The sequence below is a fragment of the Nyctibius grandis genome, chromosome 6 (genome assembly GCF_013368605.1).
Source record: "Nyctibius grandis isolate bNycGra1 chromosome 6, bNycGra1.pri, whole genome shotgun sequence".
Taxonomy (NCBI): domain Eukaryota; kingdom Metazoa; phylum Chordata; class Aves; order Nyctibiiformes; family Nyctibiidae; genus Nyctibius; species Nyctibius grandis.
The window spans coordinates 29,285,992-29,299,942 of NC_090663.1; positions in this window are offsets into that span (position 1 = coordinate 29,285,992).

The following is a 13,951-nucleotide window of genomic DNA, read 5'->3' on the forward strand; positions in this document are numbered from 1 at the left end:
TAGGTACTTAACCAGTCATATCAGGTGCTGCCTTTTTCACTTATTTATTGGATAGATTCCCAATGAGTGCTTGGGCTGGTTAATTTAAGGAATGGGACATTAAATGGGATATATTATCAGGCCATTAATCTACTCCTCAGGTGCATATTAAATTCCGTGAGGTTGAAGGTTAAGTGACTTCCATTTCATTAAGAGAATAATCATGCCCTGTTAGTATATGACCTACAATGTTATGAAAGAATTATAATATCGGTGCATTTTTAAACAAGAAAAAATGAAGTATACCAAATTTTCATTCAGTATATATGTCCAAAAAAGAGCCGAGAACTCAAGGATGGTGAGAAGTAGAAAAATGTAATAACTGTTTCTGCTACTTAATGGTAATCTAACTATGGTATTTATTACAGTTATTGTTCAATGTTCCTCATGCTGTTAAATTTCTCTCCTGCCATTTCCAGAACAACAATTCATGTTGCTACACCCACCAAGGTGAATTTTCAGTTTCGGTTCTCAGCAAACTGCTAATCTCTGTAATGGCTAATCATCTCAGTTTAGATAATATAGTTTGATCTCGTTCATACCAAATCAGTGGGGTAAATTATATAAGAGTAACTTTGGTTCTTCAGGCAGGTAACTAAAAAAAAAAAGTTTTTAGGCATAGAAAAATCCTAATTTGGTAGGGTTATGCCTGTTTATTTTAATTACAAAATTGACTTAGGTTACTTTTGCTGTTTTCAATTAGAATCTAAGTTGTATACATATAGATATATTGCATACAAATATATATACATATATACATACTGGCTGCCAGATAAGAACTGGGAATAATTATCAGACAAGGCACTTCAGAGAAGGAATTTAAATAGAAAAATATACAATGAGTAGTAGTGGTGAATCATTGAAGAATATTTTAATAGCTGTTTAACATATCACAGTTAGAAAAGAAAGCCACCTGAAAAATAATTTTAAAAAAAGAAATTAAAATTGAAACATATATATATTTTTCTCCATTTACTAAATTAAAATATAATACACTTTATTATAAATGAATTATACCTGTATACTACATTAATATCCCTGTGTATATAGGCATATCAATGGCCATCTAAAATACAAAAATGGAAAATAATATTAGTTAGAAATGATGATACAGACAATTGATTAAAAAATAAAAAGAAGATAGATAAGATTAAGTAGCTGACAGAAAAGTGACTGATAGAAATAAGGACTGTTCAAGTGTATTAAAAGTAGATAGAATCATACCAGTACTGCCATTCTCCTATCAGATGAAAAAGTAAAGGGACCAATAAAGAGACAGAAACATTTAATTAGAAATGCTCAAATCAACATTTTAAAATTCTGCATCTAAAACTTTTAGAAGAACTAGTCAAAAACTTTCTACATTGTTGAGCTGTGAAACAACAGGAAAGTCTGAGAAGATCAAAACTAAGTAAACACGCCATTTTGTAAAAGGCTAAATGAGATGCCCTGAGTAACTGCTGGCCCATCACCATAAGCTTAATCCTAGCAAATTATGGGCTCAAATAATAAATAACTGAATCGATGAATCCAATCAGCATGGGCTTTTGGAAACTAGCTCATTTCAAACTAATTTATTTTCTAACAAGATTTGTAGTTGGGAAAGGTAACCACTGATGACCTATATTTATACAAGGCATTTTACTTGATTTTACTTCAATAAATATAGAATCATCACTGCTTAATGGGACAACCACTATACTGACTAAATAAGTGCTATCATCTGATGTGTCTCAAATGTAATTGTAAAAGAGGGGAGAATTTCTAATGGTGTCTTACAGGACAGAAGCTTTATAAACTTTATCTGGGAGACACTTCGAAGCAAAATCTACAAACCAGAGCCAGTCACAGGGTGGTTTGACCAGAATCTGTTAGGACAAAACAGACAGCAAATAATAAAAAGATCCTTGAAGCTATTAGTCAACGGTAAAATAAAACTCAGAGCAGAAGAGCTTGATAATTTGTGCAGTGAGAGCAGCAGTTGACCACAAGAGCAGTTTCCCAACAGTGCTAGCAGCTTTCCTGTAACAGGACATCTGCTGGTCAATGAGATATTATATTTTAGTTCAGGTGGGCAATTAATTCAGTAACGCTCCATGAATTTGTTTATCCAGGAATACAAACTAGATAGCACAGGTCCTTTCTAGTCTTAAAGTCTACGAATAAGAAATTACTTTACTCAGGGTCACGTCTGAAGACTAAATAAACCATTCTGAGGTGAAAGAAACAATAAGGCTGAAAAGGATGAGAGAGGGGCTAAGGAAAACCAGAGGTGTCCGTGATCATAATAGCTATAGCAAATACTAAATGTTGAAGTTTGGTGTGAAAGAAGCACCCAGTCGATATTTACCGGTACGGGTCAGTAGGCTGAGGAAAGGGATGTCTGAGCTGAGCATTTCTTCAGGTACCTGATGTTCAGTCCATCACTGACACATCATATCAGAGAAGGCTGTCATGCATGCATTAACATAAGGAAAAAAGAAATTGTTGCACCTCAAGGCTCTAGAACAGAATGTGAATATAACCTCATTTTCTTTGACTGAGAGGTACACAGGATGTTAATAATCTAGGGAAAAAATAGTTTGGATGAGACCTAATCTTCAAAAATGAAAAAGAGATTTGAAGCTGGTGAGTATAAAAAAGATGAACAGAGTTGATGAAAAATGTGAGAATTTCTATGAGATATAAAAAAACTTTTCTAAACTAAACTGCTAGGGTTTTGTTTACCTACTTTTTCCATCTTTCCTGAAAAGGAAAATAGAGAATGTGGGCAAAAGTGAAATATTGTCAGTTTTCATAAGCTGACATTTTCATTTTCAGCTTTTTTGACAAAATGGGGTAATAATGAAAATATTTTTTAAATATCTGGTAAACATTTTTTTAAAAAATTAGCACAAGATTAAATAGGGTAAGACAGAAAAGACTATAGAATTCTGGCTATAGAATCAGCTATGTAACCCTATATTTATTACTCAAAGTAAACTTATGACTACGGCAAATCCATTATAATAATTAGTCGATTATTCCACAGTTTTTTCAAATGTAAAAATTAAACACTTTAAGGATTAATTCAGTAAGCCTTAAGCTTAATTACTTATATTTACAGGACCCATTGATAATTTTATAAGTGGATATTATTAAAATATGTTACTAAAGAAGAGAGGAAGATTTAATTGCAAAGAAATATACCATTTACTACTTCTATGAAATATTTTTTTACCAAATTAATTACTTATATAAAGTGTCTACTAAATGAATTTTATGCATACAGGCCTCAGACACATCTACTGTAACACTCTAATTCTTTCCTATGACAGGTCTTCAGAGGGTGGGTAAGAGGCAAAAAACAAAGTTAAATCCAAAGCTATTAGTGTTTTCCTTTTTTATGCTGAACAATTTTGTTAGACTTGAACAAACAAGTGAGAAGTTATGGGTTTCTGCATGAATAGTTTTACTTATCAATACCCACCAGCAGTCAAAAACATGATTCTGCTGCCAGATTATTAGGAAAGGAAAAGACAATAAAACAGAACATCATTATACCACTGTATAAATCTGTGATTCACTGACAACTTGAATACTGTGAGCAGTTGTAGCTCCCCTACCTGAGAAAGTGTTTAGAATGGTGACATGCTGAGAGAAGGGCAGGGTAGATGTGTACAGAATGGACTCCACGTGAAGAGCAACCAGGTCAGTGAGGAGTCCTTGGGTTGGGAAAGCAACGATTAGTAGTGGTTTACAAAATTGAGTGACATGGACTGGTGGGTAGGGATAAACTGTTGACTCTTTCTTCTGAAAGAAGAACAAAAGCCATAAAGTGTTGGTATTAGGTTCAAAACAAAGAAACAAAAGGTTCATGGGTGACAGACCTGTGGAACTCCTCTCCAAAGGAAGTTATGCACGTTGAGTATTTATATGGATCTGGAACAAGTCCATGAAACATAAATCCACCAAGAATTACTAAATGCATAGGAACAGCATGCAGCTCAACAAGTCCATAAACTATAATTAGTAGAAGACTAGGAAAATATTTGGGGGAAGCATTCATATTCTTCCCCATGCATTCAGTCACTGTCATTGTGAAGAGAAGACTCTCTGTTTTGACTTATATGGCTATTCATATTCTTTATGTTTCTGAAGGAGGAAAGCAATCCAAAAGAATATAGATTCAAATGTAAGAAAAGGGCAGAAGTAGACTGCATGAAACCATAACATCCTTAATTCTGTGTGTGATGGATTTGTTGACTTTCAGCTGTTACCAAAACTACTGCTTTGTATGGCTTCAACTACACCTCTCCTTCCACATAGCTTTTAACTTCAGATTGGAGTGCTTGTTTTCATGTCTCTGTTCTGAGTTAGCTATCTTTCAGCTTCTGACTCATAATACATATCTTCCCCATCCCACTTTTTCTCTGCTGGAAGCAGCAGAAAAAAAATTTAAAATTGGATTAACTGACCTGCTCAGATTGACGACTTCCAAAAAAGTGAACGGAACTTTTCTTGATTTTTCCAGTGTTTCTCAACTTAAACAATCTATTTCCTGTATAACACTTCTGTACTAGGATTGCTGGGAAAAAAACACAAAACTTCTGTGCTTCTTTGTCATCAGTTTCTGTTCCTTGGAGACACTGCCTGGATATGGATATGCCAAAAAAGCATTAAAAGTCTGCTTATGTTGTTGATGTTTCTCATGAAAGGAAAGACAATTTTGAGAGAAACCTTAGTTCTATGGTATCAGAACTAACAGAGCCTGATTTATCATAGATTAATATCTCGTGGTTGAATTCTTTAATATCTAATACCCACCGAGACAGAAACTTCACTTGAAGCATTTTTTTATGGCTGAATTACACATAATAGCTTGTTCTCAGGTTGATTCTTTGGCATCTAATAAGCATGAGTTGCATTTTAATTTTTTTCTCAATGGAGCTATTAACAAAATTTCTTACCTCCTAGTAGTTGCCTATTCTCATGAAAATTGTAGAAACATAATTAGCATTAAGAGCTCTGCCTCTCTGTTCAACATATTCAAGATTAGCCAACAGATTCAAAAGTTGTTGTGGAGAATGCCAAAACAGGTAGATGAGCAGCATGGTGCAGCAGTCTTTTATCTACAGGAAATAAAGATTTTTATGTAATAGAGAAGACAGTAACATCTTAATTTTATTTTTATTTTTTGCTGTATCCTTTCTATTGTGTCAGTCTAGTGCAGTTTCTTTCAAATCTTTTTCTTGTGGAGAGATCAAAATATAGAAGCATGTAAAGTACAGCATGTATTTACACTCCAGAAGAGCTCAATTGGAAATAAAAATAAATCATAACAAATAAAATTTGTTTCTTGAGATATACTTGTTTGAAGTGTAGGTATGTAATTATATCGGCTTATCCTTGCATTAAATTAATATAATTTCCAGGAATACTGAAACAATAGCTAACATATAGAAAATACAATCATTTTTTATGGTTTTGTAGGGTTTTGCTGCATCGATTGTGAAGTGTTTTATGCAGAAAGTCAGCGCTCTTACACAATTTAAAAGAGAGTTTAGGCAACCTTTTTAAACTCGATGAGCCAGCAATATAGCTGGGAATGGAATTTTACACTTCTGAGACCCAGGACAGAATTTTTTCTACTATTCCTAGAAATGTTGGTTCCGTGGAAATCCTTATATAAGACTACAGACAAGCTTTAAAACAAAATACAACATAATTTAAACAAACACAAATCTCAACATCTGAGAAGTGTGTTGCGTAATATCTACTTTTCACAGGGCTCTTAGCAGAATAACACAACTGCAACACTGCATCCTTCGTAATCATGATTCTTCTGAAATTGGACTGGGAACAGGAGAGGTGGTAACATTTCAGCAAAAAAGTTTCTTCTGTGTGGAAGTCACAAACCTCCTAAGGACAAACTGTAATTATTTCTTTAGAATAAGCACACACAGGCTTTGTAAGCTATAAACATTTCAAAAAAGCAGCTACAGCATTTTGTGTCAATAATCTATGGATCACAAGTTGCTAAAGGGAATGTTACCTCCAGAAAGTGAGTTCTACTTTTTGGAGAAACACATAGATGAACGTGGCATCCTTAAAGGGCTTCTCAGGTAAAACCTCAGCTTCCTTTCTGTGCCCAGAGTAATTACGTACAGAGGCGCGTAGCCAGGCTTCGAGCTGGATAAAGAGCAAAAAAAAGGTGTTGGTGATTTGTAAAACATGCAATAGACCTCTGGAGGTATTTGCTGCTTTGCTCATATTATTGTACATATACAGGGGTTGTCTAGGACAGAAATATTAAACCAAGAGAAAAGCATATGGTAAAAGCCTCTGTTGGTTGTCTTTATTTTGCTACCACAGGAGGGGGAGGAAAGGGAAGGGGAAATATATCCAAATCTTGGAAATGAAGCTAAATCAGCAGAGAAAGTCTTCACTAATGATTAATCTGGGCCTCCTAATGAATTTCTATTTAGCTGAGTATATCCTGACCTTGCCAAAAGTCAGACAGATGCCACATGGATCCTGAAAGTTATTACTAGGAAGAAAGGGGGCAGTGGCACAGGGTCTATTCCCTCATGTAGCAAAATCAGCCATCACAAATGAGCCCCTCCTGGGCCCAGCCCAATTTGAATAGGAGAAAGATATATGAGCTGCATTTGTCCAGAAGAAAATTCCACACACAGACACAATGTTGGATACCAAAATGGAGTGACAGGGTTCTGTGAATTCAGGATTCATCCCAGCCGAGGTCATCCAGGGTGCAGGCTTGTCATGACACAGAGTGTACACTCAATTGTAATCCAAGCAACGGATTAGTGCCATAGCCCACAGTGTAATTGAAGGCCTTATATAAAGACCTTGTTGCTTACAAATTTGTAAAATCTGAAGTATTTGGGCTTAGACTCTCCATGCCTTTTATTTTCAAGGCGTAGAAAATTCAGTGAAAAAAATACTCGCTGTTTTCTTAGAATCATTTTAGGAAAAAAAAAGATACGGTTTACGAAAGAAAAAGTATTTGATCAAGTATGAAAATGAATGAGCAGAATTAATTCAAATCATATTTTTAAAGAGAATCTCACTCCCAATGCTTTCAAACTTTTCAGACTTCATAGTTAACATTTGCTTAGCCCAGGTTTTATGTGTTGTTACTCTTTATATCACAGTAGCCATTATAAGAGATGGATAAAGAAACAAGATAAAATTTATTGGCTAAAGGCCAACAGCAGAAGTTCAACAAACATGGGGCCAAGGTATATTTTTCCTCTCAACATAGAAAAGATCCACAGCAGAATAAATAAATAAACAATAAATACTAAAACTATATGTGTACAAATATCACAGCCAAAATTCGAACGGGTGAATTGCTTTTGGAAGTGCTTATTAAAATGATCACTGTTCACTATTAACTTTATTTTAGCATTAAGCTGAATAAGGAGAAAGAAAAATAATTTTAAAACAGTTTTGCTAGGATAACTAAGAAAGGAAAATAGGTTTTTTATGGTAAGGTTTACTAGAGTTCTTGCTGTATATCAGTTTATTCCTTTTAAATACATCAAAAAGATTTTAAATGTCCCTTCTCCACAGCTGGATGAATCTAGCTTTCTAACACAGACAACTTAATGAGAGAGAAAAGCAATTAAAATTGGGATTAATGTCCTTAGCCTGATCTATGTCTGGAGGGAATTAAATAGAAATAGCAAGGAACATGGATTTTGTTCCTTCAGATACGGTTCATATGCCCTGCTGCATACTGTTGTCATCCTCAGGACTGTCCCACCTATTGGGACATCATGTTTAAACAACAAAGCAGCACTGAATTGGTTTTCTGCTTCCAGAAAACAGGAAGTTAAGAAGAGATGGTGAGACATTAGAGTTAAAGAGGATATAATGAATGGCAAGAAAACTGATGGAAGGGATGGTGGCTGGGATTCTTCAGGCTGGAGAGAAGGCAAAGGGCGGCATGACCGAGGGCAAGGGAAATGCACTGGAAGCCTTGGCCAAGCCTGCATGCTTCCAGTAAACAGAACCTCCTGCTACTGCTGCTGATGGAAAAACACCGGGCTGGGCAAACCATTCATCTCACCCAGTGACGTCTTTCTTACGTTCTTACTGTTTTCAGCTACAGTTGTAAGTTATCCTAAAGTATAGATTTAATCAATGGAAAGACAGGGGTGAGTTAGGTCTATCGGGTTATGTAAAGTTTTGTTCTATTAGACGTATGTGGAAATTAAAGTGAGGTCATTTTTTGTGGATAATGAAATTAGCTATATTAACCTGCGTACATCCTCTTTGATTTTCTTGACTTTAAGAAATGCTAGCGTTCCCATCAATCTCCAGCTTCCTGCTACCCCTGTATGCTGTATTTACAAAGTATGCATTAGGCTACAAGATTTGACCAATGCTTTTTTGAGAGAAAAACCTAGCAACTCCCGGTTCACTAAAGTGTTGAGAGGTTATCGTATGGTTGTGAGGGTGGCTGAGATGGTGGGAAGGCAACGATGAAACTTAGATTTGCACTACACAAACCCATCAGATATGTTCTGCCTGGGCAACCATATGGCCAAGTGTACAGGCCATGCAATCCCAAGCTGGCTAGCTTTCCCTTTTCTGGAAGAATCTAAATGCATTCTTTTAACATTTTGGCAAAGTTATTTTCTAAACCTCTTAGTATCATTGTTCCTATCGTCTGGAGTTCTTCCATTCAGTCAGAAATCTTTTGAAGCTGTGCTGCTTCAAAATGAACACTAGTTTTGAGAAAATGTTATTGCTTTGCTAGGCCTGTCATGGGAAAGTAAAGTACTGAGTTCTTGAGACATCCGTATTGAGGGACGCAGAATGACTTCAGTATCGCATTCCTACAAATATTCCTGGTTAATGTAATGTAACTCTGACTGTTCTTATAACTACCAAATATGAAGGACGGGTTAACCTCAGGTAGCAGCTGGGCGGCAGATGGAATGGATCTAGCCACAGAAGACGAAAGACCCTGGGGTGGGGAGAAATGGGGACGTGACAATATGCCACAGCATGCCACACTTCACGTGGCACACAGAGATTTTGTTCCTACAGCACACGGTCAAGGAATCCCTGAAATGGGGACAGGTAGCAGATGTGTGTCTTGGAAGGAAGCTTCATGAGCTAGCAGCTGCAGCAGACATTGACTGACTTATTTACAGCGACACCAAAGGAAATACCTATTTCCCTGGGAAGCTTAGTAACACAGGATTTGCTCAGACTTCAGATGCAAATTGGGCCAAAAGGCTAATGCCTTAGAGAAACTGATAAGATACCAAACGCTCGATAGGCTGGAGCAGCTCAGAAATTGTCTTTTGAATGTGATAGACCAGAAGCACTTCACAGGATGGCTATTGATATTAACTATAAATACATGGGCTCATGAAAATTGGGGGAGTGATTTCCTCAACTGCCTTCAAACCTGAGCTTGGGAATCACTGATTTTGACAATGTAGCTGTAGCTTCTTATAAGGAGCTGGGATTGACAAAAACCCCGCTAAAGCTGAAAGTGAGCTGCATCCTTTGATTCTTCCCCCTGTATTCATTAGGCCAAGCAGCCTGTGAAAAGATAGCTGTCTGACTTGACATAATTTTCTCCATGAATCCATCCCATCTATTTCTCTTATTTTTTAATAGACATTATAAATTAAATAGTTAGCATTGGTGTTTTCCTGGGTATCATAGTGAGTGATTATCAGGTCTTCCTTTTCTCCCTTTTAGGTCTGTCCTTCTCTAATGAGACATGGCTGTCTCCCATGACATCTCAAAGACAAATAATAATGCAAATGAACTATCTTCTCTCTAGACTCTCATCCTTCATAACCTTATTCTTTTAGTGCCATGGAAAAGGCACTTTAGGAATAGGTAAAATGGATTGATCAATGCATCATCGAGTAGACCTCTGGCATCCTGAAAATGCATCTCCAGGCCTTAGAAGGGAAGACAAGGTATAAGAAAAAAATAATCAAGAAATTAAGAAAAGTGCAAGTTGATAATAAATACTATAAATAAGGAGATGAGAACTACAGATATTTGGTAAGAGAGATGCTTAGCAGAGTTAAAGATGGTAAGTGCTGACTCTTTAATGTTTTCAGGGAATTAAATCAATTCCTTAGGAGTCAAAACCTCCAATCATATTGATCAATTAGGTGATTCACTTATTAGATGAAAAAAAATATACAGAATAGTTAATTTCTGTCAAAATACAAACCAGAAATATTTATATATGTATGTCACACAATAACAAGGGTTGAATTTTTTACATTCTAAGAGCAATACCAAAAAAACATTGAAGAGTTAAATTTTAAAATAGCTGTATCCAGATAATTTGCATACAAAACTTTTTAAAAGCACTGCTTGACAAGTTCTGTGCACCATTAACATTGCTTTTCAGTAACTCTTGAAACACTCTGTCAGTTCCAGTACAGTGGTAGAGAGCAAACGCTTTTAAAGAAGGCAATTATAGGCCTGTCAGCTGGATGTCAATCATATGCAAAATAATGGAATGGATGCTACAGAGCTATAATTACGAATTACAGGAGGATAACATAATTAATGCAAATCAACCTGGATTTTCGAAAAAATATGTCCCATCAAAGTAACTTGATTTCTTATTTAAAATAAGGTTATAAGATAGGTTGACAGAGATGGTAGATAACACTCTCAATATAAAATACGTAGATTTCTATGCAGTATGTGACTTTGATAACATGCAATATTTGATTACAAAATTGCAACAAAACAACTTTTACATTGCACATCAAACGGATTAGTATGCTTGTTAGTTCTCAAACGTGTGGTGGCTGTTCCATTTGCACAGTAAATACTCACAGAGAATAGAAATCTGTGATCTTGTTTACCCATGCTTCTGTTACAGAAATCCTCACAGATAAGACAAAGAAATACCTGCCCCCCACGCCTTTTTTTTTAACTACCACCATGGTATCCTGTTCTGTTTTTATTTCTACATTTCCAGAGTCTCACAGTGCTATCAAAGATTGCTTCTAAATGAGGTGGATTGCTGATTGAATAGCAAGTGGTACACTCTCTGCTGTGTTTCACAGATACCATTGATTACCAATCTGCTTGGCCTTGTGCATGCGTGTATATATATATATATATATATTATGCTAAGAAATCTTAGCTGCATTTTATCAGCTCGTATTTTACTGTCAGGCAAATGCTTCTTTACCTTTTATATTATTGACTGCATTATGGTATGCTATTCCATTCTGTGCGACTGTCACACTTAACAGAAGTTTATCAGATGACTCCAATCACTGACTGTGTCAACGCTTACTTTTGCAGTTTTGTCAGTTTATGGGAAAACACACAACTCCTGTTAAAACTCAGGCTATGACACCATGTCACTTAGGGAACATATTTGTTTCTATTGAACACAACTGCCAGGAAATAACACATAACACTGACTGATTTGCAATTATGACAGAATTACGTTAAGTCTTCAACCAAAATAATTATTGATAGGACATTCAATGCTGCATTCATGTGTAGCAATAATAAGATACTTGGGAATCAGGCAAGAAATTCATGTTTATATTTTGTTTTCATGTTTTAGTCATGAATCTGTAAATAACTGAATTTACTATTTTATGTGGTTGGCTTCAATGTTACTCAATATAGCTAATGATAGGTACATTTAACTTATCCTCATTATAAGTAATGGCTTTTGATGTACAGGAAATGTTAATCGTGTACGTACATCCATCACATTTTGACACGCAAATGGATCACTTGGAAATTCATGTTTGTGCTGCTGATTTACTCTCCCATAAATACTTTAACATTTATTATTCTGATGAACTGGACATCTTTCTGAAATTGTTCTAGTAAGTGTGTTTCATTGTACATGGAGCTCAAAGCAAATTGATCAAAACTCTTAATATTTGCTTCATTATTTATCCAAGCTGAAAAGTGAAGGTAAAGATAGATGACACCATCTGTCATTTTTACTGTGCTCTACCCTGGCTTACTGATGGACCACCGATCTGAAGTTATAGTTAATATATTGTGTTCACATGAGTCATACTTGAAACACAGTTCCATTGCTGCTTTTCTTCATTTATTTCAGAATTCCAAAATACGTGGACCTGCCAATAGCTTAACCTTAAGGACTGCTGTCTCTGGGCATGGACCAGCACTCACTCTATAGGTGTTCACTACACGCCAATAGGACAAGAACAAGTTCCAGTATGAAGATGCAGTGCATAAGCTCATTCAGTAACTACTCCAGCACACCTCCTTGAATCCTGGCTGTATCCTGCCAGCTTAGTGTGCAGGGAGTGGAAATACAAGTCTTGGTTCTCTAAGGAGTAGCTAAGGAGTGCAAGTGCAACTTTCAGTCACGCTATTTGGTTTGTAATAAGTTTTGCTTCTGCAGGTATTTTTGTGACTAGGCGATTGTGTACATGTCATCACACATAATGAACAATGTGTGTTGCTAGTGTGAATGTGTGATTTAGCTACCTCTGTAGCTATTTTGGAATTCCTCAAATGTGATATCTATATACATTGCTCTGTGGTGGTGATATTTGAAGATACTCCGTAAAGCATATCAGTTTAATTCCTGCTAATAGAACGCCTTCTTAGATTTGTTGGTATTCTTGTCTCTTGGGACAGTGAAGACAATATTCATTTAGCACTTATAGGATTGCTGTGTATTTATTTATGTTCTCTGTTATTGCACACGGGTAAGACAATACCTATAGTGCATCAAACTTAATCTGTGTGAAGCAGGAACAATGCTTTCCTCCAAATACGGCTGCTATAATCATATATATGCTCTGGATCATGACTTTGGATTCATGGCTCCCATAACACTCATTCTCCATTCAAGGACATGCTTCTCTTTCCCTATAATAATTTTCATGAATTTGCTGATGAACTCTCTTTGCCCATTACTACCCAAATTCAATGTGATCAGCACAGTGCCCTATGCTAGCAAATTCACTGCCGTGCACACCCAAGCCAGTACAAGCAGAACTCTTGTGCCCCCTGCACTATGTATCAGATACTTCTATGCAACCTTTTGAGACCAAATCATTAAAATGGAGTAAGAATTTTATACTGATATCTTGAAATTAAATCTCCTTTAAATGGTTTTACCCTCAAAATATACTCCATCTTGCTTTATTAGGCACATCTCTAGATTTTGAATCTGATAAAAATATTTGCAGTTTTCTTAGCTAAGTGGTCTGCTGGCATTTCTGAAATATTTATGTAGCTACAGCTGAAACCCTGATTATATTGAGCAAATGAGAAAGATACAGCCAATACATGTAAACTGAGCAATGACCCTAGGCCTGCCCATGTTTTCCCACGTCTGTGAAACCTTAATGCAAAATTTTCAAGTAAGAAAAAAACAGAGGAACATGCAGGCAGTAATAAAAGCTAAACTAGGAAAAATATAAGCTAGAAAAATATCTGGAAAAGACAAAGTCAACCCATAAAGATTTGATAACACATGGAAAACATATCTGAGAATAGGAAGACATTCTTCTGCTTCTAGAATTTTACAAAGCACAGCTGAGAAGGCTGGAACAGCCATATGCTGGCAAAGCAGCAGACATACAAGGCAATAGATCCCTCTGTAATGCCAGTAAGTATTTCAAGACAGCACTGCAAGGCATAGCATATTGCAATCACAAACTAAGCTGTTATTGTGAGTAATTTCATACAAAACCAAAAGAATAAAAAAAGGAAAACAAACTTCCCAAAACTTGGAAAACTTGTAAAAATACAATTTGTTCTTTCTATAAATAATTAATGCTACCTAGAAAAAAATATACAGGAAAGGTGCCCAAAACCCGTTGCTTCTAGGACATCAGGTAACAGCAACTGGACCAAACTGCTGTGCTGGTTTTGACTTTTTTTATAAACACCC